Source organism: Cygnus atratus, chromosome 6, assembly GCF_013377495.2.
Source record: "Cygnus atratus isolate AKBS03 ecotype Queensland, Australia chromosome 6, CAtr_DNAZoo_HiC_assembly, whole genome shotgun sequence".
Classification (NCBI taxonomy): domain Eukaryota; kingdom Metazoa; phylum Chordata; class Aves; order Anseriformes; family Anatidae; genus Cygnus; species Cygnus atratus.
This window is the reverse complement of record NC_066367.1, coordinates 37,881,581-37,906,518: the sequence shown is the minus strand read 5'-3', so window position 1 is coordinate 37,906,518 and position 24,938 is coordinate 37,881,581. Positions and strand designations below refer to the sequence as shown.

General features: G+C 43.1%; 1 protein-coding gene across 1 annotated transcript in view; it reads right to left on the bottom strand.

Moving 5' to 3' along the window:
- The window catches only part of MBD5 (methyl-CpG binding domain protein 5), a 139,165-nt gene extending 114,818 nt beyond the window's left edge, over positions 1–24,347 (bottom strand). The window contains exon 1 of the mRNA XM_050711630.1: positions 24,204–24,347. The gene's annotated coding sequence lies outside the window, so the exon portion shown is untranslated. The remainder of the gene's footprint in view (positions 1–24,203) is intronic.
- Between the last annotated feature and the right edge of the window lie 591 nt (positions 24,348–24,938).

Sequence of the window (24,938 nt, the reverse complement as noted above, 5' to 3'; positions counted from 1 at the left end):
AAAAAAAAGTTATTCTCATGCTAGGATAAATAAGCCCAATATTTACCTGTGCAGAAGAGGAAACCCAAGTAATATAAAGGAAAAAAGATGTTTGTAAAGTATGACCCTGAAGACTCACAGAAAGGGCAGAAAGATACTTCTATGTCCTTCTAAAGAACAGATGTGTTTTATTATCTACCGTAAGGTAACAATTAGTACTCCTCGCCAAGTAAGGCGGGCAGACGTGTGGAGATCAACATTCCTTATCTGATGACCACTCGCCCTTCTGGCAAACCGAGTCTGTTCGAAAAATTACCAATTCCCTATCCACTGACAATAGAAAAGAGCATGTGCTTTGGTTTTATTTTGGATAACCAGACTGACCAACCTGTATTTTGATACCGCTGATTTCAAATTTTCTTCCTTTTAACTGAATTAAACTTGTTACTAGAGAAGTCTACTTTTTTCAATTAAGATCAATCTTTAAAATACGTTCAAAAAAACCAAGGGCAGTCTAAGTTCTTATCCTGAGCATCAAGAAATATTTATTAATGCAATAATATTTTCCAGAGATGCTGAACAGTCTTACTTTTTTCAAACTATGTTGATACCTGATATTGAGACAGCACAGTGATAATCATGCAAAATTTACTGTACTCTGCAAGTCTTTTCCTTAGAATTAGATCCTATTAAAAAAAAAAAAACAAAACAAAAAAGCAAAAAACACCCCCCACCCCCTCCTTCACGAATCGCCTTATTCCTTGCCCTATTCACGGAACAAAAATGATAAAGAGAAAAAAAAAAAAACAAACACCTTTCTATTAGAAAGATTTGTTGTTGTTGTTAATTCTTCTCTTATGAATAGAAGGATGTGCACAATTACAGCATACATACTTGTGTAACATCTTCATTAAAAATGGTGTTGAGTCCAGGTTCATGGTTGTACTTAAAGAGCAGAATAGAAATTCACCCTCACCTTCATCATCCCAATTCAGTTTGTCCGTCTAGGCAGTTTTCGGATGCTAAATTCCCCATTTCACCCACGAACAGAACACACGACAAGTCGACAGGACAACACGGGTGTAAGGCTGCTACCTCCTAACTCCATTTCAGAAGTCCCGCTACGTTAGCCTACGAGTTCCTGTTCCTTTCTGCTGCCGGTTTCCCCTTCCTGGTAGCCGCCCCACTGACAAACACAACCGTCTGGATCTCTTACAGGACTGGAGCATAGATGGAAGCCTGCTAGTGCTCATCAAGTTGGAAACGCCTACCCAAGCCATATGCTCATATTCTTGCCACTTTGTCTTCCAGCTCTGGTCTAAGCAGCGGTAGCTAATAATACCCTGCGAAGACAGTAGTCATACTCCCTGACCTTCGAGAACACCAATTTATCCGTCTCAGCATTAAAACATCGACAGGAAGTTTTAGGAAAGCTCAGAACATTTGCACCCTCTGTTAAGTACGTCATTTCTCACTGCATGCAGACGATGTCCTCCCTTCAGTCGTGTAATTAATCTCAAAGCGAGAACAGCTATGCGACAATTATTTAAACTGCTATTGTTATAAACATTTACACTGCTACATATGCATACCTAGAAAGAGTTCAACTAGTGAACGATAAAGGATGATTGTACAGTGGCTAGATATGATAAATCCTGCTTTTCTAAGATGACATGAGATCTGAACAACAGCAGGAGGGTCCACTTACCGTACTGCCTTCCAAAATCTCTGTTCTCAGAGAATTCTTCAGTACAGAAGTAACAACGCCCCAGTATTCAGAGGCTACACCAGGAGCAGACTTCTAATCCCAGCTCTGACACTGACTGTAGCAAGTTATTTAACGTCTCAGCTTGCACTTGTCAAATGAAATATTTGTGGTTTGATTCATAAATTACTACGAGGATGCACCAATAGATTCAGCTTTGAAATCATTAAAACACAATCTATAGAAGATTAAAAAACCAAACAAATTAGGAGCTCCGAAGGCATCATAAAATAAAATAATTACATCAAGGGATAACAACCTAGGCTTATCAGGATGGAACTGGAAGAAAATCCATAAAGCCAACTTTAATCACTGTTGTTACCTTGTACATGTGTTTAAAAACAAAAAGAAAGAACAAAGTGAGCATGCTTGGCTATCAGTTACCACTAGGAACAAAAGACCCTCATCTATACTTTTTCAGGTAATACAGGGAAGCCCCATCAGAAATGCCAAAAATGTGAAAGTTTCTTCTCATTTCAGCCAAACATACAGAAAGCAAAGAATGTAACGAGTTAAGTGTAAGAAATGCTTACAAGCAAGGTGTTATGGTTAACACCAGCAACTAACAGCAGACCTATCTTAAAGGCACCAGTAAAAATCATAAAATCTAGAAAAATATATGCGTTAGCTGCTGAGGAAGGGAAGCTGCTATTCCTACTCATACATTCTCCAAGCAGTACGAAATTGAGATGATTGCCTTCATTTCCGCGTTACTGACAGAACTCTGAATTAAAAAAAAGGCACCAAAAACAAACCCCAAAAGCCCTGCTACGATTTTTTTCCTGCTGCTGCTTTTCCACTCAGTGAGGTTTGAAGCACTGCAATGAGTCTGTATCCTTGCAAGCATTACATTGCATTAGCTCACATTTTAAAGGTTATCTTTACAACAGAAGAGTTAAAAATTGATCTTTTACAGCTAATATTTCCTCCTTCATGGACGGGGCTTCAGCTCATGAGAAATTCCACTGTTTGACAACAGGGAATAAGCGCACACTTTTTTTGAGCTTCTGCTCACTTGCCCCTGCTTCCCATCCCCATTTTTTTCCCTTTTGTAAGGCAAAGACAGCCCTAGCATCCCAAGATGATTTGGCCAATATGAATTTTAACATGAGCACCGTTTGGTATGAATTTTGTCATATAAAGCATCATTTACATAATGTTTAATTAAGCACATGACTATAGAGAAGAATTCAGATTGCCCCTTTCCAATATTCCACAAAGCTATTTCTCCACTGGCACATCTAGATAATTTATGAAAACTTACAGTCAATTTATTCCATGTGACACTGGTAAACAAATTAATGTAGAATTTAATTGCCTTTGTCTCTTCAAGCTCAGAATTACCTTTTAGTGATATTTATCTGAAATTACGATCCTCAAAGAAAATAAATTGTAATTGAGCTTATAAAATTGATCCTATTTAGAAGTTGACAACTGTCACAATTATTAATCCGAATTTTACTTGTCAGGGAAGAAGCATGCTTGATCAAATGATTCTGCAAAGAAGGCTGCTTTTCTGCTGTCTCATGTTTCCTGCAGTATTGTACTTGCATACATTTTTCCACATTTATTTATTTATTTACTGCATTTGTATCAACTACTCTTCTTGTTTCCTGCAGAGCATACCAGAAACCCTTTTAAAGCAGTATTTTTCCCAGGGAAATACACAATAACCAAATCTTCCTAGCACCTGATCTATAGCTAACATTGAAGAACAAACAAAATCAAAGGCAAACAAACCAAAACAACCAGCCACCACAATCACTGTTATATAATGCATACAGCATCAGCCATATTATTACAAATCATTGAAGGCTCAACCACACACACAGCATACAAAAACTAACGACAACACATCTGACTTGCATTTTCTAACGCAAAGTTTGGATCGTGGTACACTGAAAGATTATGACAACATGAGCCACGCATTCCTGAAAGACCTATACATTTCCAAAATTCCTATCTGCTGAAAACATCTCTCACAGTTTACTGAATTTCACACACAAAAAAAGCTCTGCAGGTATAAAGCACTTTCTCTGCTCAGATTTCTCCTCTGTGAAGTAGCTTTAGCACACACACAAAAAAATGTGTATTTTAAATTGAAGATACAAATAAGGACTGAGTGCTCCAAGCAGGACGGAGTTAGGTTACAGGTTATGATTTTTACCTGAAGTCTTCCCTTCCTATTTGCTTATCTTGAGATCTGTAGCAGTGAAATGCATTTGAATATGGTAGTTAAAGTTTATTTTCTTTTCGTTAAAGAAACGTGCAGACTGGAGGATGGGAAGGGACGTCAGCAGAAGGAACGATGCCTGGACATTTGCCACTGTGAATATGAATGGACTTCAGCAAAGCCTAGTTATTTTTGCCTTTAAAAAATACACACACACTTCTTAGGACATAATTGCCAAAGCCTAAAATTACTGTGGACCTTACATGTGGACGTGAGAAATGCATCCCCAGGCTTGGAACTTGCCCATAGTCTTCAGAGAAGTCCATGCAGAGATACAATGATCCTGGCCATATAAAACAGGACAGCTCAATCTTGCAGATGAATTTACCTACGCGACGATAATGGTATAATTGAACTTTCCTAATTAAATATTTTATGAACACAGGTGTTCACTCTACTTTTCCAGTTTCCTAAAACCAGGAGAACACCATTTCTTGTCTTCCCCTTGCTAAAAATAGCAAGAATAAATTCCTCGTCTTACCAGACAAAGCACCAAAAGCACTTTCCTCTGATCTACGCTGGATTCACATTTACTCTTCCTTCTTAGGGTGGGGAGGGAGAAGAGGGAGGACTCCCCGGGCAGAGGAAATCAAACCTAAGGTATGCCTGCTCTGCTAACACCAGGGTGTAGCTGCAGACAGACAGACACGACCTAGTTTTAATCTCACCAGCTTGGGTACAAACAGCAACGAAAAAGGCAGCAGCAGAAGCGCCTGCGAGAGTGGCTAGAGCATGTTGGAGCCTGCTCTGCTGCACGTTACTGCGTTTTGTACCCAAGCTAGTCGGGGTATGCCTAACCACGCTGCAGTCACACCTTGGAGGCCCGCAGCTCAACACCTCGGGCTGCGCCTCCTCCCCAGAGCCAGGTGATCATGAAAAAAAAAAAAAATGAAGACCTCACATAGCCGAGGTGGGCTTCGGGCAGACAGAACAAGGAGAGCTCCAACCTGCCTTGCTAGCACACTTCCTAGACAGCCGCTTGAGCGCTCAGCAGAAAACAGGGGATCAGCCCCTTAAAAGCTCACATCAGAGCTCTTCTCTTCCTATTTCCCTTAGAGACTCGACTGTGCTCTCCATGAACTAGCATGAGTACCAAAAAAAGCAGAAAGTAACCGGCAGATTTTTTATTTTCTTTTTCTCTCCCATCCCCAACAACAAACCTATGCAAAAACACACGTACTTGCTGTCTCCTACTAATGATTTCCTACTCACAAACATTAAAGAACGCCAAGATGCTCAAGTCCTTTCCTCAAAGTATTAGCACTGAAGTTTCTGGGCCAGAAAATTCAAGTCACTAGGAGAAACAACAGGAAAAGAAGGATACCCAAAAGTTTGTGTAGGGAGAATTGAGAGTACCTCATTGCAAGACTGAAGCCTACAGCCAAAAAGCTGCCATCTGTGGCACGTTCCTGGTGGTACGCTCATCTCAAGGGCCTCGACAAACAGACCCAGGTTAAGATGCTGGTAGAAAATTTAGCCTCGTTGTTCCTAAGAAATGGGTTGGTTGGGACAAAGCTCTCCCCATTACTTTTTCCAACAAAAAAGGGTTTGCGTGCTGTTGCACCGAAGCCTTGAGAATTGTGTCTGCGTGGGACATCCCTCCCAGGTTACAGTGAGACAGGGTAAGTTTGACCATGGGCCAAATCTGAGGTTACAGAAGTGCAACCGATTGACAGGGAACTGCCATGTTCACAAACCAGCAACATGCAGGCTCGGGAAACAAGCCTGTTTTAAAAGAAATGCTTCAGAATAAAAGCAGCGCTATTTTTGTCCACGTGCAGTAGCAGAATTCAACAGTAAAGACGTCGGACTCAATTAACAACAGCAACAGCCATTCATTTTAAGACAGCTCTAGGTATACAAGAGTTACAGAGGAACTGGGGGGAAATATTTCATAAAAAATAGAAGATAGGGGAACGAGGATGACTCCGATAATATGGCTGAACTTTTTCTGCAGAAGAAAAATAAGCAAACTACCAAAGAGTAAAATCCACGAAACCTTGTTTCTTACAGAGACAAGAGAAACCTACCGAGGTATGCTTCATCTCCACGTATTTACAAGAAGTCCCCCTTCAGTCTCTCAGCCAGAGGTATCAGCTCCCAGCTTACTGAGGGACCGCAGTGACCCCACGTGAGTAGCGCTCAGCCTTCCAAGCAGATATACGGCAGTGGCAAAGAATCGGATGCTCCAGGGAACAAGCAGCAGCTGTCAGACTAACCTGAAAGGTTCTAGCACAAAACTTCCCTGGGTTTACAAATACTTCTTCCAAACACCCTTGTAACATCTCTTCCCCTTCCAAGTTACGGGGGTGCTCATGACAAATTCACAATTGTGTGTCACACGGTACAGAACGCACCGCTGCTAACTGAAAAGCCTTATCAGGACCCAAACGTACCTAAAAGCACCTTCGGCTAGCCTGAGACAGAAGCTAAGCCTCCTTTACCTATGAATTTACAGGCACCGTGTGCCAGAAGAACCTACCTCACCCTCCGCCGGTAACAGCAAAGACTTCCAGCAGGCAGGTGAACTTTGGCCGCAAAGCCTCACAAAGCACGAAAACACATCCTGGACAATAAATGCTAGTGCGGGACGGAGAACTTCCCTCAGCTGTTTGTAATTCAAGTTCTCATCTAAAGCAGGGCATTTGTTCTCCTCCTCATGTCGCTAGACCAGGCAGCGGCAACTTCCTACCCCTCTCTTCACCAGGACTACTTTGCCTTACCTGATCAGCTTGCTAGCAGCAGTAATTGTTAACCTGGGGGTGGGAGCCAGCCACCGCTTTGTAAATGCATTCTGATTCAAGAAAACTTTCCTCTAATATTTCTTCTGCAGGAAAAAGGCTTCTTTTTAGAAAGAAAGACTCCAAAATTGAGACAATCTACTTTAATGCCAGAAAATCTTCCTGTGCTGTACAGGAAAGGCAGAAATGAGTAGCCTATGGTCTGTAAAAGCACACACACATAAAAGAGCAAGCATGATACTGTCAGTGATCTCTGCCAGGACTGGGTCATCAGAGACCCTCCACCTTGATCACTGAAGCCCAGCAGGCGTCTGGGTGACCCTGGTGAGCTCCATTGCCCTGGATAAATGCTAACACAGCATTTTCTTCTAGGTTCAGATGGCCACCTGGGGCATCTTCCCTGCACTCTGCTGAATGGGGAGACAGGACAACGGCTTCGGCTGTCTGCTGGAAGAGAAGGCTGAGGATGGCCAGGGCAGCTTCAGGGAGGTGTAACAAGGAGGTACCTGCAGCGCCTGCTCTGAGACGCACCAATGCCAATTTGGAGGCTGTTTTTCCATGAGCTGATGGATGGCAAGAGGCTACATCACAGAGGACACAGCTCCTGATGCAGATGCTTGCCAGTTATCTGCTGAACCCAAGTTTATCGAGTGGGTTTTCATTCAGAACTTACTGCTAGCGAAGCAGGTTCTAAAGGAGGACAGTTCAGAAGCAGCACAAATTATTTATGAGTATGGATACTATGTCTCTTGCAGGAGAGCACAATCGTACCATAAAACATTCCTAAATGATACCTGGAAACGCCAGCGAGAGACAATTCAGCCACATGCATCTTTTCTTCCTAATGTCTAAAAACAGCTGCCAAAATTCAGAAGTTTTTAGAAGGAGATTTTTTTTGGGGGGGTCGGTGGAGAGAATGAGCATTATTTCCCCCAAATCCTGTTCACAGGTGACTCTGAATTTACACAGCAATGTGGTACATGGATCTCTGCTTTTGTACGCTAAGGTTTAATGCGATGTTTTACATAAAGTCTTGAGTAACTTCTGAGGAAAAAACAAAAACAGGTGACACTTCTCTTTTACTGACAGATTCATCACTGTATTATTGTACCGCTGCATTTACTATCCTGCGGGTTACATTATGAAGGAGCGAAGCAGCCCCAGCCGGTAACAAGCCAGAAACAGAGGGAACACACACCCAACACCGTCACAGTTTGCTGTAGGAACAACTTCCAAGCGTCAGGAGCCTCCTTGCAAGCAATCGCTCACCTTCACAGCAAGAGTCAGCTCAAATTTCTGCAACAGTTAGCAGCCAGCAGTTACTGCGCTTCGGTTACTGTACTCATGCTACCCCAGTAAGCATAAACTTGCATATCCAAAACTGGAGCTCAGAGTAGTTTGACTGGCAGCTGATGAGTTTTGCTAATTAATGTAAATTGTGCTAACTTGATACATTGCTCGTAGTTGAATTCCCATGTAGAATATGCCAAGAGCTTTACTCAGACATGTTTTGCCCCAGATCGCGTACCATCAGTAGGTAAAACAAAAGCACGTACAAATATGTGGTTTGGACTAATGATTTTTTCCACAAATGGCAGGGGGGAGGGTAATTTGTCATGTTTAAGTATTCCTACAGCAGTCGGCACATCCCAGCTTTTTTTTTTTTTTTTTTAACCTGATTATTCCCCAGATCTTGTAATGCTCAAAACCAAATACTCCTCACATACACCTTTTCACCATTTTGCATGATCCCTACGAATCAGCCAAACTCCAGCAGCCGACTGGAGGGCCTGCCATGCCAGTAGCACGCCCAAGAGCTGTTTAGAGTATAGAAGGGTCTATGACTTTGGGAGAGACATCAGGAAAATACATCCCTTTGTTTAAGACGCTAACACAGATAAGAGGCTGATCATACTGCTGTACAGCACCAGAGTGTGTTTGGAAACTGAAGAGCCTGCTCTGTAAGGAAATGACAAGCCTGCATATTCCTCCTCTTTCCATCTCCGTTACAGGGAACCCGGAAGGTTCCTCCTCGGTTTCTAAATCCAAACCTCATGACCAGATTTGGCGTGATAGGTTTATGATCGGCAGCAGGATGATTTCAGACTGGAACAGCAAAACAAAACACAGAGCAAGTCACAGTGCTCCTGCGAGTCCTCTTTAAGGTCACCACCCTTAGGGACACAACCCAGGAGTCTGAGTCAGGGAGCCTAAATAAAAACCAGAGGAGAAGCAGCCAGGGCTGCAGCTGAGTTAGTGGTAACTGCAATCTTTATACTGACGGGGTAGAAGAGGGGAAGTGACTTCTGGTTTTTAAATAACATTACAGTTAGGAGAGATCCTGCATGCGAGACTGGATGGCTTTAACTGCAAAGCTACCACTAACAGTTTTACTGACCTCTGTAACAACTAAGGCGGACTCAAAGCAAGGGCAAATAACTTAAATATGTAACTATCAGTTGTTTTTAGGAAGTTTGCATTTATTAAAAAACCCTAGAAAACAATAACAAAAAAACAACCCCAAAAAAGGCACCAACAAATAACCAAACCCAACTCCCAGACTAGATTTACAGGTCCGGCAAGTATTGCTGCATATTTCTGTAAACTTCCACGCTCCTTGTAACTCTACCACAGCGGTAACTCAATAGTGCCACATAGTTATTAGCATCGGAGGAGTGTCTCGGTGAGCCCCAATACGTCCAGGTGCTGAAGGAAGCTCCCAAGAGCCCCGAGGCCATCTGTGCTCGGGCTCCTGGCCCTGTGCAGGCCTGGGGAGCGCCAACAGGGGGAACATGGCCGCTGGCAGGCCTCAAGGCCTCATCATCACCCCACTGTGGCTGCTGGCAGGCCTCAAGGCCTCGCTGTCACCCCACTGTGGCCGCTGGCAGGCCTCGAGGCCTCATCATCACCCCACTGTGGCTACTGGCAGGCCTCGAGGCCTCGCCACCACCCCGCTGCCCCTACTTCTGCTCGCTGCCGTCAGACGCGGTGGCATTCCTGAGCGGAGCGGTCTGCTAACCCTTTGTAGCCCCCAATACACAGCTCAATCATTAACAGCATTAACAACCTGCGTATCACGCAACTAATCATTTATGACCCTCCTTTTCAGCTCTCCCCTCCGCTTTTGGCTTTTTTACCTTTTCTGCGCCTGTTGTTGTCTTAGTTCAGCTGAACTCTTTGTTCATTTATTCCTTCTGTTGGGGGTGGGGAAGAATCAGAGTATTTTTCAGGCAGGAGATAGAAAGAATCCTTTTGTTCTGCTCGGGTTGATATTTTATAAGTTTAGTATGCTCTCCCTCCAGTATTTATTCTGGCTTCATAATCCAAACCGGTCAGAGGACAGATGCTCCTTCACAAGATGCTCCCAAACCCCAAAGGCAAAAATTTAAGTTTTCACTTGCTTAAAAATAGAAATTAAGGTCTAAAACGGTAAATTACATCATTGATCTGGGCCCTCTCATCTGTGCTAGAAAAGCCATTGAATACAGAAATCTAATGGAGGTCCCAGTGCAGGAAAAAGGAGCCATTCTGGACTCCTCGTAGCATTCCTCCAAGGACACAACTTTGCATCTGTTTCTGTTTTACCAGGCTGTTCTAACGATGAACTTACCAGTGGACAAGGAACTGAATACTTCTGCACATACTTTTGGTTAATTTAATGATTTATTTTTAAAACTTTTTTTTTTTTTTGTAAATACATTGTTTTAAGTTTTGGAGGAAGAATCAGAAAACTGTACCTAAATCCTAACGCTGTTACTGAAGCATCTAAGGCTCTGTGATACCAGCACGTAAAGAAATAAACCAACAGCCATACAAGAGAACAGCACATTTTCCTTCCTAGCACAGCAATAGACTTTCTAATAGATTTTCTCTTCCTTGGACTTCATGCAAGGCAAAGACCCCAAGACTAAGCCACGCTCCTTGCTAAGCAGCACTTGTCCCATGGGTGGCTCACACTAGAGCAGTAACACGCACGCTTGGTGCTGAGCAGGGCACAGCATGGCACACCGCCTCACATCACACCAGCCGGGTTTGAGGTACAAAATGCTTGTTGCCCTATAGCTGTAAGTCTGTAATTTAAACTTGGCCGTATGAGGGACTCTGTGGTCACCCAGGTGCCATGTGGGCAAAATCCTCTGAAACAGCACTGGAATATTCCTCTTAAAAATCGTGTTGTTCAGAAAGTACAGGCCCATCATGGCCTAGATAAATTAACAGTACATCTTCCCAGCTGTGTGAAACTGTACACTTTGCCAACACAAGCTTGTTATGTGTGTTACTGGAAGAGAGTTAATACGGTTAACAGAGACCTGCGCTACCAGATAGCAGTCTTCACAACTGAAATCTCATGCACAGATGCAAACACGATCAAACCAGTGAAGACCATCCTCTCCAAAGCCAGCTATCACTCACTTCAGATAACGTTTGTTGTGTTTGTCATTTGTCAGTAAACTGCATGCTGCGTGTGGCGCTTTTAACAAGCGTCTCCATGACTGCAGAAATGACAAGTTCCTAAGACATACGCCCAATCCCCAAACTGTTGGGGTTTGGATAACGTCCACCTGGTTTTGGGCCGCTGTAGTACTTGTCCTTCATCTAGCCAGGGAAGTGAGAACTCGTATTCTGTCAGACAAGTTCCATGTACGACTGACCAACTTTGTAGAAGCTCTCAAGTATCTTTGGTATTCATATCTGTAAAACTTCATCTCATTTTATGTGCCTTGCAGCAGAAGGCAGCTGCAGAAGCCACAGCAGCTTGTGCATGTAACCCATTTCTCCAGCCTGCTGTAACTCCCCCCTCTGAGAGCAGCCAGTGCCTTCTACAAGTCTCCGTGGCTGGTGGGACGCGGTCCCCAATTCTCACCGAACATCAGGTTGTCACCTGCTGACACAGACATTCAGCCCCAAGCAGGTGCAGCTCATCCGACAGCGGCAGAATCGGGCTTTGGCACTGGCTGAGAGGCAGAACCAAGGAGTATTATTGAACCAGCTGTACCCGAGCTTAGAAAAGGTGATGGGAAACACTTGTGCAAGAGAGCTTAAGGAGGACAAATACATTCTTTCACAGCGTACTAACTCGCCGACTGGCTACAGCGGTTCAGAAAGCAGCAATTAAGCACAACTGCAAGATGCAGCTCTACACATCTGGGTCACAGACAGCACGGCAGAGGTATGGGGCTCTGCAAGCAGGATCCCTGCGTGCTCACACTTGTGTGGGTCTTTGCACAGGCGTGTTCTGCAACGTTACCGTGTGCTGTACTGACCCTCACTAGGGCAGGAGGTCGGCACAAGTCAAGCACCTAGCCAGGCCATTCCCCTCAACCTAAAACAATAATTTTTCTGTGCGAATGGCATCTCAGAAGAGGATAATGCTCATGATACATGCAAGTCCAACGCAAGTCTCAACTGGCAAGGGCATGACTGATCTTACAGGCTCGATAGTTCAGCACGGCGTATCTGGCTCCACCTGCTCCGCTCTTCAATACGTACACACCCCGCTGTCTGCAGCGTACGTTCCAGAAGCATTACCAGTTCACAAGGCTGGGAGGACGGCTAATATGCGCGCTTGTTGTTTTTTCAAATGCCCCTGTCAAATCGACAGCTTTGCTGCCGGACACAGCAAAATCCAGCTGGGCAGCACGGGCAGGGAGGGCACGGACCAGCGTGTGTGGGCAGCGATACGCCCGGACACCAGCCCACCTCCCGGGGAGAATGCAGCAGGCGCTGTTAGCGGAACCCAGTGGCCCAATGATCCTCACCCAGTTCTATGAGCACTGCCCATGACTTCAAGAGAGGGACAAATCCTCTCAATGAAACGTACACAGACATGGACAGCAGCATGGGGAGGAGAAACACCTCCTCCTACCGCCCCAGCAAACAAACAAGCATTTAATTTATCTATTCGAGTTGTTATCATTGCTCCATAATGACAAATCCACTCTCAAAAAGAGTTTTAAAAAAAAAGAAAAAAAGCAGCGAAAAGTCCATTAAAATGTCTATGTAGAGACACGAGCATTCAAGAGGAGAAGAGCAGGAGGGCTCCTGACGTAGGCCAGCACCTCCGGTTCCCTCACGCTGGTGGCTCAGTGCTCCCTCCACATCCTGTCCGGAGCTACCTACTGTTGGCTGCAGATAATCTCTTCCAGGCTTCCCAAATGCTGACACAGGAACCTCTGTGAGCATGCTGAACTACTTCCCTTCTTCCTTGAAAAGATTTAATAACCTGCAACTTTCTTCTGTGCCCTACTCGCAGTCTATCGTTTTCTTGCTTCTCGTATCAAATCTGCTAAAATAAAATTTTATAGAGTGACGATTCAACAAAGGAAAAACTATAAAGTTAGTTCTGACAGCTCCCCTTCTCAAAAAATTTAATCAAAAAAGAAAGAAAAAAAAATTCCTTTGCCCTTGAAAAGATGAATTGAATAGCCTTAGGTATTCTATAGTTATATTTATGAAAAAGTTTTTTGGACACTAAACACCCAAGTCTCTATAGAAATGAGGAAAATGTTTTGCCCAAGTCATAAACTTCTTTTTCCATTGCACGGAGAAAGCGTGCTACGCTCCACTGCTAGACATAAGCTCACCTCTCTGAGATGTGCAAGTCCCATCCAGTACCTGAAGGGAAGGAGCTCTATCAGATAATCCTATCAAATCACGCAGCTCCCCAAAAAGGCGCATACAAACGTACGCAAACATACACTACTCATATTGAGGAAAGCAGTTCTCTCCTCTATGCAAACACAGTTTGCTGTCCAGACATTATTCTATTTTTTTTTTATTATTATGGAAAATGTATTAACTCTCAAGTTAATACCAATATTAAAATGGGAGCACTGAATCACAGTACATAGTATCAAAACCAACAACAAAACATTAATAGATCAGAGAACATTTAAGTGTTACTTTTCTATGCAGAATAAGCAGTTACTTTATTTTAAAGTCCCAGTACATGAAGCTACATAAAAGTAACCTAAAACTCCCTGTTTATAAATAAAAGTGAGGCTAGCACTCCTGAACATTCCAAATCTCCAAGTATTTCCCATTTAATATCTCATACTTAAATGTTGGGGAAGTTTATTTTCCTCACTTTAATTCAAACCAAATTGGAGTACAAAATTTTCTATTTCATAATAGCGAGAAAGATACTAACGAGAAGGATCGGGACAGATTAATCCAGACGCTGATGGTGCATTTATTTTTCCTGCAGAACAGGCATTATCACTTTGTTAGATCCACCCACCTCTGCATCTATCCGAAGTCAAACAGTCAATCGGCCAGTGCATTGCTATATAAAATCTAAATTAAAAAAAAATCCTTTAGTCTGTTTTTCTACCTTAAAACAATTATTTATTAACATATTCATCAGATACTGAACTCTGGGAAAAATACCTAACTTGTTGCTACTTCGCAGATAAATTTTATTTCAGCTGATTGAACAAATCCCTTTCTCATGTTTTTGGCAGAATTATATCAGAATATTTATTTATAAGGAAGTTGTACAGCTGTTGCAGTTTAGAGAAAAACATAAATTTTTAAAAAATACTCTCCCAAAATATTTAAAGTCTTGAACAGGAAAAAAGGGATAAAAAAATAAGTTCATTTCTTTTAAGTTCAAAGGCATTCCCTTTTAGCCAATACAAACACTAGGAAGCTGACACAGAACAGTATCAGCAACTGGAATTTCAGCTGTCTGATGGAAATTAAATTGAGAAACCAAGTTTCTCTCATTATTAGAAATCTCCTCTACTGTTCACCCTAAATTATCACTTCTCTTTTCTTATTCTTTACGGAACTATTTAAAATCATTCCACTGTATTAAGTCCAAAATCATTTTCAGAAAAGTCAATGAAAAAAATATCCCTCATTATTACTATTATTCTGCATTACTGTAATACCAAGGCTCCAGGAGGATTGACAAACACACAGAAAGACACTGTCCAGAAGAGGCACACAAACTAGTCAGTCATTGCATTCAAAGGGATCAGAAAATAACTCTTAAAATGTAGGCTGTTAAAACTTTAAATAAATAAATAAAAATCAACACATCTGGTTCCTACTTCTGCTCAGGTTCCTCAAAAATATTTGTTCCTATTCCTGCCAAAGTAGGAATGTTATTCAAGGGGTGCTTATTTCCTCACTAAGGTACACCGAGCTTATTTCCTATGGCTTAAGCCATACTTTGGGCCATTATCTTAAACTAGAAAATACCATACATCATGTTAAGGCTCCTGTTCAATAAAAGACTTTTGTCTGTAACCAATACAAGACTGTTTGTTCCTATATACATGCCTGGAAATCTTAATCAGAAAAGGAAGATGCAAGCCATTTTAAAAAATAATTCTCATGTTTTTATTAATTGTAAAACATATGCTTCTGTTTCTGTGAAATAAATTCAGTCTTAAAACTCTGAAGACAAGAGTTAAAAAATAAGTTGAATTCTCTACCAGAATGCATTTACTCAAGTGCAAAGCTAACAAATGCTAAAAATTTTGGCAAGGCTTCTGCATTTCTGAATCATTAGGTAGTCAAACTATTTTTTGATTTTGCTTGCGTGATGTTGGATTATAATAATCCATATAAATCAGTGGTTTCCCCTCACTAGGAATACTGTGTTTACTTCTGGTCATCCGATGTCGAAAAGATGCATTAAAAAATGGGGAGGTTCAGAAATAAATAACAAAAGCCACTTGCACATACAGTAGTGGCTTAGAAATGTTTACTTTAGAGACGAACGAGAAAGAATATAGTCAAAGTAAACAAAATAATGGAGAGCCAGAGAAGGTATGCTGAGCATTTCAGTCACCCTTCTCAGAATATAATGACGGGATGCTTTGCCTCACGAAAACTTAAAACATGTAGGTCTTTGGAAAGAGACCTGCTTATGGCCGAGCTCTCCGATGCTCCCCCCCAGCTGAACTCACAGCCACGAGACAGAACCGAAGCAGGACAAAGCAGAGAGCTGAACCCAAGTCATGCATTTAGTTGCCTAGAGACTTCACTCCTGGAAACCTAAACATCTAGGCCAAAGTCCTCAAGATATTCAAGCATTCTTTTCTGCTGATACTGGCTGTCGCTTGAAAACAATGGGGCTTGCCATCCACGCCTGTCTGATGATCAAGACTGTAGCAACCTTGAGGCTTCCAAGACTAGTAAAAATACCATGAATGTATGAGCCTGATAGCAGTCAGATGCCTCTTTATTTTCTTTTCGTGATCAAGTCATCCTGTGACTCTCTCTTAAGCAGAGCCTGTTATTAAGCAGCACTTCCTAGTTGATACTGCATGAGAATCAAAGGCAGGGCTCCCTACCTGTGTCCCTGGAAGGCCACCCGCTCCCTCCCGTAAGACCTAGCCATCTCCCTGTCCCTGCCCACTGCCCCACCAGGCAGTGTTCCTGCCCACGACACGCCAGAGGCTCTCGGGTCCAACTTCCCTCTCTCTGACGGCAAGCAGAAGATGCTGCCTCGCATGCAGTCGGCACACCCAACCTCGCACACGGCAGCAGGATGCTCATCCACTGCTTAAAGAAGCTCGCTCCTCTGGAGGAGGCAGCTTCGCCCTGCTTGGAATGCACAAAAATAAACTTATTTCTACCCGGTGACGCGTCCTCTGAAGCTTCAGGTTTATTGTGGCTTTCCAAACTCAGAGCACCAGCAGGTTTCACGGTGAGGGACGGTCGGTGCCACCGAGCTCCTGGGGGGCAGAAACGCAGCACGAGGTAAAGAGGAAGCCAGGGAAAGCCTATGCACGGTGGGGATGGAGAAACCGTGGATTATACTGGACAGGATTACTGCAGAGATTAAAAAGGCAGTAATTATTTGCAGATTTTTGATGAATGTAAGTATTTGGATAACCTAATCCTAAAACAGCACCTGTCTGTGGAGACCTCTGTCGTACAGACCTTCAGAGCCCACAGCAGAACACTAAATAGAAGTCACCATGATGCTACGGAGCTTTGCCTCCAAGACCTTGATAACTCGAGGTGCTTTAAGATACCTTCAGTTTAAGGCTCACCAGCAGTTAGCAGCGAATATTACATTCGCCAGCATTACATGAAAAATTTTGTTACGTTACTTATGAATTTTGATTACTTCTACCAAAACAGTAACTAAAGAGTATTGTTTCATTTCTTCTACAATAGGAGCTCAGAAACATTGTAGACATACAGATACTAGTATTATAATTATTTGCAATAATTAGCAAAAGCTGAATATTAAGACCTTTCATACTGTTTTGTTAAAAACAATATTATCAAGAATAGGAATAACATACTTCCAACAGTTGCACCACAGGATAAATGGGTTTCAGGTCATTCTTTCAAAGCCATAACTTAAAAACCAAAACCAAATAAACTTAAACTTAGTTTTCTTCAGAGTAGATCAATACTTGGAGAAAGCAGATTAGCTGTTTTCAGATAAAAGAAAAAAACATAGACAACTTCTGCAAGATTTATGCATTAATTTTCTAACCATTATTGCTCTGATAATTATTATTTAAGAAAAGTTATGTAGGTCCTACTACACAGGAATACTTTCACTTGCATAAAGTATTCTTAAGTTCCTTTTACATTGGAAAAAAAAAGACTTAAAAGTTATCTTTTAATTTGCTGCTTATTTTTCAGTTCTGGGGTACGCTCCCTAAGTCCGACCTCTCCACGAGTTTGTAGACTCTCAGCAGAGCTCTTACATCAGACACAGACTTCTGAGTTACAAAAAATGATCAAGACTGATTCATAACTGAAGTTTTGAGGAAAAAAAAAAGGAGCATGGGAAAAAGACCAGCAAAAACCACAAGCACAGGAAGAAAGCTAAATATGTAAGGTGATCCACTAGGAATCCACATACCAGCTGATTAAGAAGTCGCCTAACGACCAGCTTACGAGATCATTACATGGTTGGAACTGCTCACTCCCCCAGTACCTTCAGTGAAGTTAGAACTCGTGAAAAATTCACGTTTAGGGCTTGATCCAGCACCTATTAACAAACATCCACGCACTGACATCGGTGAAAACAAAATAGACCTTTTTTTTCCCCCCGCTTTACCACGCTTATTTATCGTATAGAATTTTAATCAGAAAATATCAAGTGTACAAATAAAGTATTTGACTGATAAATCAAAAAATTAAAGTCACCTTACACAGCAATATCATAAATACATGTTTATTAGGCATGTAATTTGGGGTATCGTCGAGGAACAGTAACTCTGCTGAGGTGCGATGCAAAACCCTAACAGAGATGTTGGAAGTATAATCCAGCTTTCAGCAAAAACATCCACACCACCACAGTGAGCACTGCAACTTTATAGATAGTACGCTCTGCACAGATGGACAAGTAATTTTTAGAAATGAATCACGCTGCAAATGATTTTACTAATTTTAAAACAGAGGTGAGGAACCAATAGCCTACAGGCCAGATAAGGCTTGCTTCTTCAGTTCAGATGGCCTACAGACACGTACTTGCTCCACTGCCTAATGACACCAAGGCAGACCTCAAGGAAAATCACCCGTGATTTAAAAAGCTCCAACAATTCACATATTTTTAAACACATAATCCTTAAACACAAACATCAGCCCGAAGTTTAGAATATTGAATGAAATCTATGCTATTAGTTCACATCTAAAAAAAAACACAAAACCCAAGACGTTAATCGTGTTACTTTCCACTAAATATAGCACATCTTCGCTATCCTGAGACGGTGGGACTTCACAGCCCTAAACGTTTAAATTATCTTAGTAGAGAAAAATCAGGGGTGCTTTGAATTCAGAGAGCAGCCCATGAGCAGTTACGGCAGAAGTATTCTGATACCTGCTTCAATAGGAAGTAACATATTCCACGGTGCTTATGTAGGAGAAGACTTCCACTGAAATCAATTCCTGTTTTGCCTTGAAAAGATGCAGCCCCAAATATAGATTTCAGTCTTTCATGGGCAGCCTTTAGTGCAGAGCATTTTTGAGTCTGAATATGTATGCGAGATTCTAAATATGAAAAGAATAACAAGTAAAAAAGTTCAAAGGAACATACCGAGAAAGAGAGAAATCCTAAGCTACCAGGCTATTTTCATCATTTCTGGCAATTATTTGCAGCTGCCCCGAACATATTGATATTTAGTAAACTGCAGGCTGCAGCTTTAATTGAAGTTTGAATGTTATAAACAGTTAGCTGCCTGGCTCTGGCCTGCGCTCTAATACCATCAGCAGAGCAGAGATGGGAAGCATAAACAAACCTTTTAACTAGATTACAGTCTCTAAAACGGCCAAGAAATCCTTCGGCAAGAACTCCTGTGTGACAAAACCTTAAAGAAGGGAAAATATTTTGAAACAGTATCTTGAAAAAGCCTAACCTTTCCTAAGGTGGTACTAGCGGCAGCCCTCTGAGGAACGTGACTTGCACGTTCTCAAATGGGGCTGTCCTCGAGAAACGTGCTCTGAGGGGAGGGACAAAAAATAAAGCCAAAACCCAACCAGAATATCTTAAAGCAAAGATAATATAGTCTGATTGCAAAATGGAATAATATTTTTCAAAAGCTTTTTTCTTAATACTAATTTTCCTTCTTCAAAATGCATCGAAGTTAGTGTTCAAATGCCGGCAGATCTTAGTGCTCCCCATCTCAAGGAGCCATGCTCAAGAACCACCCAACTAAAACTCAGCGCATCTCCAGTTTGTACCAACACGTCTACCCCTTGAATCCGACCCTTCTAATAACAGGTTTGAGCCAAGCTTCTTCCTCACAAGGCTTACAAGGGGACAACATATCCCCCTTTCTGCCCCATAAACCGTGAAAGAGAGAAGGCAGCTCCGTTCTAAGAAAATCGGCTCACCACAAATCTTTGACTAATTCATTTCTTTAGTCAATGATGTCATTTGCCTACTTTTGCAGGGTCTTCTTAAAAAGAAAAAAAAAAAAAAGAAAGAAGAAAAAAAAGCAGATATTCAAAAATTCATCTCCCCTAGGGACCGGATAGTGATCCGGCAAAAACCTTCTTTTTTGCTCATCTTCTATGTACATAGAAAATAAATTTTACCTCATGAAGTCAACAGCATGCTTATGTAAAACTAAGTATGTAAGTCTTCATTCCATCTGAGTCTTAAAAGCAAAAAAAAGAAAGCAGCAGCAACCCTTGCCCCCAGCTCAAGACTAGTTTGGGTGCACAGTGTGAAGAAAAAGCCAGCACCAGCAGAGTCCTACTACCAGGACACAGCAAATTTGTGCTCCTTCTGGTGGGGCTATCAAACAAATGGGTGTATATAGGAACATAAATATATACAGGCATACGTGTGTACGCATATACACAGACATGTAGGAAAACATGATTTTGGTATATAGGTAAAAGCTTGCACAACGAAGACAAAAGCGCTTTACGCGTTTATATGAAGAGTTTAGTAGGCCGTAACAGACAATCCGAAATAATGCGTTGGCAACCATCTACCAGAATTGAAAGATAAAAATCTCTAAATTTGGAAAATTTAAATTTAATGTAAAAATTTTTTTTTGGCAACACAAGCAGTCTGAATGGAAAAAAACTAAACCGCTTGCATTCCATAGGCCTACCTTTTCTTTGGCTGACCTCTACTCTTCTCCTACGTTAGGCCGCGCTCGTTTCTTTGGCAGCCGGGTACAAGGCAACAGTATTGCAAGCCTCTCTTTATCTACAGGCTGAGAATATCACCATTTGATCCAACAGGATTTGTCGGGCAAACAATTGACAACTGTTCTGGTTCCCCCACCTGGGAATTTTTCTCAGCGAGGCCATGCTACCGATTCTGCGAACCAAGGGCCCTCATATTTAAGATGCTATTTATGTTTCAGATTACTCCTCCTTCAGTAAATTACCAAAATAATCCTGGATTTAATATCACTGAAAAACTAGACTAACCTCAAATTAAGAGAAAAAAAATATATATATATAAATATGAATATAAAAATAAATCCTGGGCTTCATCTCCACATTGTATGGGAATAATGTAATTAACATAGTGCTGCTGTGGGTCTTAGTTACCAGATATTGTCACAAAGTAAGAATTTATAAAGCATTGTTTTGGTTGCTTTATTTTAAAAAATATTTCCTGTAAAAGAATTAAAAAGTTGAAGAATTTAACCATAGTAATGAATGAAATCCTTTATTCCTTCTTTGATGAAGGAAGTTGGTAGAAAGCCCATGAAGAATTTCCAATCATTTTAATGCTTCCATTTTTAAAGTAAATTTAAAGCTCTCAGAACAGAGGATTCAGGAAAAAAAAACAACCCTCAAAGCACCAAACCCAGTGAACCAACATCTGGAGATCAGAGAGGCACTCAAAGGCACTCTCGGTGATTTGTTCCTTAGTCATTCCCATGGGAAGGACAGGGGGTAATGGAGATTTTTGTGATGGGAACACCTGTCAAGCTGCAGATAAACCGAGATGATCAACTCATTTCACAAAGGTCTATGAATAGCCATCTCATGGTAATGACTGATTCCTGCTGCCATGTGCCAGATCAAAACAACAACTCCGAGGTAAGACTGCAAATACAGATCTTTGGAGCCACACAATTGCTTTAATTTTAAGTTCTGTTTTAAACTATCTAGTTTTGACGCTTCTTTTTTATATTCCTGCATGTAGATACCCACATGCATTTGTGTACGTAGCTAGACATGTATGCCCATGTACTCATACAGTTTATAATTTTGTATTCTATGCAGTTTTGACAAATTTCAATTGACTTAAAATCTGCCAAGTCTGAGCTCCTTTCTAGACAACTCATCAGCAAGTAGGTATCACATTAAGAGCGAACTCAGAATTTGGAGGCTGGAAAGGAGTCAGCACTGCTTAATTTCTGATCTGCTGCTCTTTATTAGCTTCCCACTTGATTCATCCCTAGTTCCACAGCTTTCAGGACGCTTTAATTCTATGTCTCCAATGCTTCTCCAAATTTCTGTTCCTAATCCAGGCTCCGGTTCTCATGCAGGCCTATCTGAAACCGACTGAGCAGGATTATGCCACCTAATCGCTCCCAAAATAATTACAAAGAAAAGCCAACGGAAGTCCATGCTTTCAAACATGCAGATCACTCTTACAAAGAAGGTCCTTAATGACATAAGCACGCTCAAAAACGTATCCCATCTCTTTTTGTTATCGAAACCAACGGCAACTCTTGATGCTCACTTCCGACGGGATGATACAGAAACCAATACGGGGTCCTCAAAAAGGAACAAAGCAAGCCCCAAACCACACAACAAACCCCAAAGGAGCACCAGAACTCCCTGCTCTTCACAGATTTTAACAGCATTGTTGAAAAGGAAGCTTAGTCACTTTGAAATTTTGTGTCCTGAGCCATTTATAGACAAGATTTTTCTCTCATGAGTGCTGTGGCCACAGGGCCTCCACGGCCCCCAGAGAGCCCCAGGTAGGCACAAGGGGCCACCCTCACGTGTTAAGGGCTCGCTGCCCGCTCAGACACAAGCACTGCACTTACAGACCATCTTCAAGGTACTGGTCTCCCACATGCAAGGAACCACCATGAATAACGGCAGGGAAAAACCCAACAACCTACCGACGAACCAAGTCGAATAAACCCAATGTTAAAGGAGGCATCCTATTTTTGGGTAGACTGTTGCTTTCACCAACATCCTCAGTGCTTTTTTACGACGAACAGCAAGCCTGATCCCTCCAGATCCAAAGAACGAACGGATTGTAAGCATGGAAAAGTTAAAGTGTTGTCAGAAAGCGGGAGTTTCTTTAAACACCCCTTTCCCCAGACCAAATACAAACACATTTGACGACAATGCACGCGCGATACGACAGTAGACTTTGAGGAAAGGCTTCCAAAGACAGATCTACGCCTGGCCCAAAGAGAACTTCACATCTAGCACTGCCTACATTCTGGTGGTTCCTGGCTAACTCAAACCCACTCTCAGACTGAGCCTGGGAAGTCACTAACCTGGAACGCGTGAAAATAACGATTAGTTTTTGCTCAGAAGATAACTCATGGGAAGAGATGCACAAAGTTCTCCTAGAAGCAACCAGCATTTGTAAATACCTACTGGTAACAGCAGCGGAAAGAGCTTAAAAAAGCCCCACAAAACTCCGTTACAGCTGCTGATAGCTAGCAGTCTTCCGTAAAACAAGCCGAAGGACTCAATTCTTTCAGTTCTTCGGAGGCTGTTGTGACAGCCGCCAGCCGCCCCAAATTAGCCTTAGACCCCTCTGTAGGAGGCCTTCCCGTGGAAACGCAGGAATTACCTCTGGCACAGCCCCGAATGCGCTCTGGTTCTGAACCCCAGCCCCACAAACGGTTCCTTGGCAGGGACGGGCCTTCCCTACCAAATCCCCCCAGATCGGCGGCTGTCTTATGAGCACAGACCTGGCTGCAGGAGCTGGAGGCCTACGGAAACTAAGGGATTATTAGCAATTTCATCTCGAGGACTTAAAACCGGAGAAGACCCTGAATTATCCCATCCAGTTTTGGAGTTCTGGTAGGGCATTTTACCGAGCAATCGCATTAAATCAAATCGTATCAATCTCCAACGTTAAAGCACGAAGAAATGGAAGTGTTAATCTTTGCAATAAATAATACATCTCATCAGCTGTAGGCCATCAAAGTTGCAGAGCTGCAGCTCCACTTGTAGCGGGAGCACAATCCTGAGGCTGCTACGGCTTCCCACATCCAGATGAGAGTACATCAACAGGATCTCCAGTTGAGAAAGAAGCCTTGTTATGAAAAACACAACCCCCTGTCCTTTATCCCTGGACAGTCTGCTGCTGTCCTATTCTTGCACATAGTGAAGCAACTAAAAGGAGAACCACACATTTAAAGAACGGGGTCTGTATGCGCAGCCGCTGGGTTTGAAGATGATTATTGCTCTACCAAAATTTTTCATGTGTTTAAAACCAAAGGCAACCAGTTTCCTCATGCTAACAGAAAACTGAGGGCAAACTACTAAAACAACCACAGTTACGGCTTCAACTCATCTTCACGATATTTTTAAGTCCCGGACCAAACAGATATCGCTCCCGCTCCTTGCGCCCAATCAAACTACTGCTTTCTCAAACTCTTTCCAGCTTGATCACAACACTGCAGCTTGGCACCAGGAATTTACGCACAAATTAGAAACTAGAGATACCAAAGCGTTCACGGGAGGGTTCTTCCTTGTGGGTCTCCTGCCCGTATGAGGCAGAGGTGACGCATGCTCGCTGCTGACCTCCATTTAACTGCGCTGCCCCAATGAAATACATACTCACGGCCTACTTCATGGTTCAGCATACGCCGCGGTACTTAATAAACCGAGCACTCAAACTGTCTTTCCGAAATTACGAAGAACGCAATTAAGCTCCAGAAATAAGCAGACAACAGCGATTTCACCGTAAACACCGGGCTGACATAGGAGACTCTTATTTCAACTCCGCGTTAATGCCCCAACTCCTACTTCTGGGCTCTTTGCAGCCCCTGGAAGGCTCGTCCCAGCGTTTCCTCGCAGCCGCAGTTGAGGATTGAGCTCGTCCCCTCACCTCTCGTCTATCGCAGGCGGTTGGGCGCGCACCTTCCCTTCTCCCAGCAGGCAAACCCCGCGCACTCTGCTCGGCCCGCCGGCGGAGCCTGACCTAGCTGCGCTGCCAACATCCGCGGTGCCGCTGGAGGAGAGCCGTGGCCTTCCCGGCACAAGGCCGTGGCGAGCGAGATGACAACAAAAATACCTGCGACGATGCCGCCTGCCCAGCGCGGCCGCCCGCCGACGGCCCCCACGGGGGGCTGCCGCCCCGCACGAAACCCCACGAGCTGTAGGGCCAGCCCTGGCTGCGGGGCTGAGCGGGGCTCCCAGGCTTTGTAGGGCCGGGGCCTCGGCCAGCGCTCGGGTCGGGGGAACTCGGGGCTGGCGCTGAAACGCCACCGGCGGAGGCCCAGCGGGGGGCAGACCCTGGGGACCCCAATATGTCCGGCCACCCCCTATATGTCCGGCCACCCCAATACCTCCAGCCACCCTCTATATGTCCGGCTACCTCAATACCTCGGGGTACCCCCGTATCTCCAGCCGCCCTCCATATCTCCAGCCGCCCCAATACCTCTGGAAACCCCCCGTATCCCCAGGCACCCCCACCACCTCCAGGCACCCCGATACCCCCGGCCACCCCCAATACCTCCGGCACCCCAATACCTCCGGGTACCCCCCATATCCCCAGCCACCCCCCCTACCTCAGGGCACCCCAATACCCCTGCGAACCCCCCTACCTTCATACCACCTCCAA